At 45.4% G+C, this 4,615-nt stretch overlaps 1 non-coding gene across 1 annotated transcript; it reads left to right on the top strand.

Annotated features, from left to right (window-relative positions):
- Window positions 1–3,281: 3,281 nt before the first annotated feature.
- Trnaa-ugc (transfer RNA alanine (anticodon UGC)) lies at window positions 3,282–3,354 on the top strand. The gene has a single exon. It is a non-coding gene; the product is annotated as a tRNA-Ala (tRNA).
- The last annotated feature ends 1,261 nt before the right edge of the window (window positions 3,355–4,615 follow it).

Below are 4,615 nucleotides of genomic sequence, written 5' to 3' on the forward strand. Positions count from 1 at the left end.
GCTTTTATTTTTTTTATTTTCATAGTGACTAACAATAAATTCCTATTTCTGTGTTTATTTAAGAGAACACAAGGAGAGGAACCAGAAAAATGGCCTCCATTTCTTGAAAGAAAAGGAAACCAGAGAGGGAGTTAGTTAACCCACACTAGGGAAGGGTTGGTAGCTGGGGTCAAAAACGCCAGAGTCCCAGAACCTACAGGACAAAAGAAAATCCCACGGGAGGAACTGGCCTTTGGTAAAGAGGTGTGCCTTGGAACCTGGCTGGGAAGAACCCGTGTTTTCCTTTTCACTGTGTTTTCGAGCTCCGGTAATTGAAACCTAAGGAAGGGGAGGTCGAGATCAACCAGAGTGTCTTATGAAGCTCAGCAAATGTTTGCAGTTGATGGATCTGGGCATGTGCAGGAGATACTGGGAGACAATCACAACTGTCATGTAACCACGAGGAACCTCCCTCCTGCTCCAGAGAAGAACACAGTTGACGTTCTCTCCTCAGAACTACTTTTACACTGACACCATATTTTATCCCCCAAAATGTTTCTGTTCCAACATTTCCTGTGTGGTTTGCAATAACCACATCAGGATAGAAGCAGTGACATTTTTATCCCATTTTATAGATGAAGAAACTAACCTCAGGAGGGTGGCAGTCTTTCTCAGGGTGAAAGCGAATTCGTGACAAAACAGGGACTGAATTCAGTCCTTCTGACCTGACTCTGACCACCATATTTCTGTTTTAGTGTGCATGCTCCTTGTGGCAGGGCCATGCCTATGGGAACAGTCTAAATGGGGACTGATCTGGGGCATGCCATGATTGTTTTGAAGTCTTACCAGACATAAAGCAGCATCAAGCTTCCACCTAGTGATGTAGTCTTCGGTCTCTAAACCTGTCACTGACCACCAAAGACAAAAGCAAGGCTTGGGGGTGGACTTCTGCGTGTCTTCTCCAGGTTCCCAGGACTAATAGTGAGGCCATGTGTACGTTTGGTTAAGCCACAAACATGTCAACCAGACTTGTGCTCTTTTCAAGGCCATGGCCCAGGAAGAGGCTCAGAATGTCTTGATATGTGGTAGGCTTTGAGGCAAGCAAGATCTCTAGGAACATTTCCCGGGAGGGTCATCCCTGAGGATACAGAAGGAGCCAGAAGGTACCTTTTGTACCCTCTCCTACCCTTCTTCTATTGAGTTTTTAAATTAGCTCTGAAAACCCAGGTGTCAGGCTTCTCCCTGGAACAACCCAGATGAGCCATTAAAAATGCCAAGACAAAATGAATGCCTAAATCACCCTGTCTCTCCAAAGGTAGAGTCTTGCCTAATCACACATCAAATCATATTTTATCTTCTCCAGATGGATGTCTTCTTTCAAAGTCTGATGGTCACTGAGACAAAGATATCGTGTCAACCTTAAGTAACTGTGGAAGTTTTACCCCAATAGATTATTTGCTGGGAGTAACTAACATAAAAAAATGTCCTGTCAGATGATAGCTTGCTTTTTCTCATTTTTTTAAAGGGTAGTATTTGGTTTCATCTTGCAACTACTTGGGAAAATTTAGCACTGAGTCAGAAAGCTTGGCCAACAAGTAGCACTTCATAAATTGCTGGAGCCCTAATCAATACGTGTTGTCATCCACTTCAGTCCTTTGGGCAGATTTCTCTCTGCCCTGAGTCGTTGGTGTATTTTATGAGGTTGTTACAGGCTGGGCTTGCATGGCCTGGGCCTAATGAACCTGTCACCGCTGCTATTGATTGACATGCCAGTGTAAGTGAGACGGGCGATTCCGATTGACTTCCTAATTACTGCTGCTGGGCTGCTCCGCCAACTACTCGGGCCAGAGGTTAATAGTTTTGATGTTCAGCCGCTCCTAGCTGCAGAGGCCGAGTGCGACTGGCTCCTTGGAAGTCAATACCTGAAACAAGTTCTCAAGGCTACTGCTGAGCCTGATCAATTAAGGCCTCTGTGTTGCTCCTGGTGGTGGCTGACAAGGGGCTGATGAGTGGAGGAGATCAAAAGCAAATGGTTTAAGGGAGTTTAGGAGGCTTGGGAAGCACCACCCATGGTCAAGGATTGGCGATGAAGAAGGTCAGCATCTGGGGGAGGAGTGTCGGGCACAGGAGAACTTAAATCATCGCACCAGGGTGTCAGCCATTGGATTTGTTTTGTTTTCCGTTTTCCATTCCAAGGATTGAAAATTGAGTCTTTCTTTTGTTCTTCCAATGTCCAGAATTCTGCCAGGTGTCACGGACTTTTGGAGACTGTCAGAGTGTGCTTAGGCTGCCATAAGCAAAAACCATAAACCTGGTGGCATATAAATGACAGGAATTTATTTCTTGAAGTTCTTGAGGCTGGAAGTCCAAGATCAAGGCAGATCTATGTCCGAGGAGAACATTTCTGGCTCCTGGAGGGAGGCGTCTCACTGTCCTCACATGGCAGGAGGAGGGAGGCAGCTCCCGGGGGACCTCTTTATAAGGGTACTAATCTTCGTGACCTGATCACTCCTGAAGGTCCCACCTTTCTGAACACTGTTTTATTGGTTATTAGGTTTCAGCATATTAATTTGAAAACTGGGGACAGACATTCAGACCATAGCAGAAAGGAACGACTGAAACTACTTGCCCTTCTTCATTCATTCAGCAGAGACTAATTGAATATTTACCTTATCTGAGGAAGGCAGACTGGGAGTCTACAGATTTATCATAATTTTTCACTGATATTATGTCTTAAGTATTGGCAAAGTTTGCATATCTATCCTTTTATTTGAAATTGACAATATGCCATGAAGTACGTGTGTGTGTGGGGTGGGTGGTCACTATCTCCATTTTTTATAAGAAAACTAATGTCCCGCAGAGTAACGGACTCCCCTGAGTCCTACCCAGTTAAGAAGCAGAGAAGCAAAGCCTCAAAGGCTTTCTGATCTTAATCTGTTCTGATCTTAATCTGATGCTCTTGCTAGGATGCCTGATGCCTGCATCCGACAAGCTTATGAGCCAATTGAGATAAATAAGACCAGAGCACCACTGTGTCAGGGATCTCCAAGACACGACTGGGTTTCTTTTTGTTATCTTTCTCATCACTGTGACCAACACACCCAACAAGAACAACTTAGAGGAGAAACTTTTATTTGTGGCTTATGGTTTCAGAGGTCTTAGGCCACAGCAGGCCAACTCCATCACTCTGGGCCCAAATGAGGCAGTTCATCGTGTGAGGAGGGCCTAGGGGAGGAAAGCACTTTGACTCATGGTGGTCAGGAAGCAGACAGCAAGAGCAAGAAAGAGGAAGGAGCAGGACTGGGGATATGGCTCAGTTGGTAGAGTGTTTGCCTTGCATGCATAAGACCCTGGGTTCAATCCCCAGCATCCCCCTCCAAAAATAAAAAGAAAGAGGAAGGGGCCACATAGATGCTCCCAGACAGTTACCACGCAGTAAGTCCATTCAAACTGGGATGGACTGGTTAGGTTACAGCTCTCACAGTTCAATCACTTTGCCTCTGAACATTCCTGCAGGCAACCCAGGAACTTTTGGGGGTGCACCTCACATTCAAACCATAACAAGGCACAATGATTGAGAAGGACTCACAGAACTGTCATGGCTTTTACGGAGAAAACCAGAAAAGTGGGGCTGGGGTTGTGGCTCAGTGGCAGAGTGCTTGGCTAGCATTTGTGAGGCCCTGGGTTTGATCCTCAGCACCACATAAAAATAAATAAAATACAGGTATAAAAAAATCAGAAAAGTGGAAAGGTGCTGGAATGGAGTGTGGGAAAACATAAACTTCCATGAGTTCTCACCCAGTGGAGTCACACAGGACAGGACACATTTAATACTTCCAGAAAAGAGTGTGACAATGTATGATATTGTCTGTCAGGTAAGTTGCCTTGGAGACTCAGTGCCCAAAGTTTTATTGGGGGGGCTGGTCACATAGACACCCTCTGCCCAGTGCATACTAAAATTCTAGATTCCCAGAAGAAGGCCTAATACAACCAGATTGTTTGCAAGAACAGTTTAAGAAGAGTTTGGGAATGCTAGAAACTCTTCTGAAATTCCAATTTCTGGATTCTAGCCAAGGGACATCCTTATAAGCAGGGCTTTCCAAAACCAGTCTTAGATCTGCTGGGTTAGCCTTTTTCTGCACAACCAAGAGATAGAAAGGGCCTAAGAAAACTGCAGACCTCAGACACAGTGCTAAGAGAGCTCAGAGTAGGAAGACTCTGCTTCAGAGCACTCACAGAGGATCCTTCCCCTAAATTTGCCACCTAACTGTATTACTCACACCACTTTATTTTCTGTATGTCTGAGGCTTTGATTCCTGGCTGATCTCAGAGGGACCACCCTTCTGAGGGAGAGCTAACTCCTGGAGCTAGGAAAAAATATGCAAGTCACCCAATCCAGAGCCCACATCTTCTGCTGCCTTTCTTATTGGGCTCTTCTGCTGTAGGTCACTCTTCTTTTTCCCTAACCACCCAAGGGTCAGGAATCAGACAATGGGCAGCCCCTACACCTGAAGTTCACTGAAATCATTCAAGACAGCCCATCCTAAACCTGCTGGTCTGGCCCTGCCCACAGTCATGGCTTAGATATGACGTGTTTTCCAAATGTTTGTGTGTGAGACGAATAATCAGAGGTGAA

This window comes from Ictidomys tridecemlineatus, chromosome 7 (genome assembly GCF_052094955.1).
Source record: "Ictidomys tridecemlineatus isolate mIctTri1 chromosome 7, mIctTri1.hap1, whole genome shotgun sequence".
Classification (NCBI taxonomy): Eukaryota; Metazoa; Chordata; class Mammalia; order Rodentia; family Sciuridae; genus Ictidomys; species Ictidomys tridecemlineatus.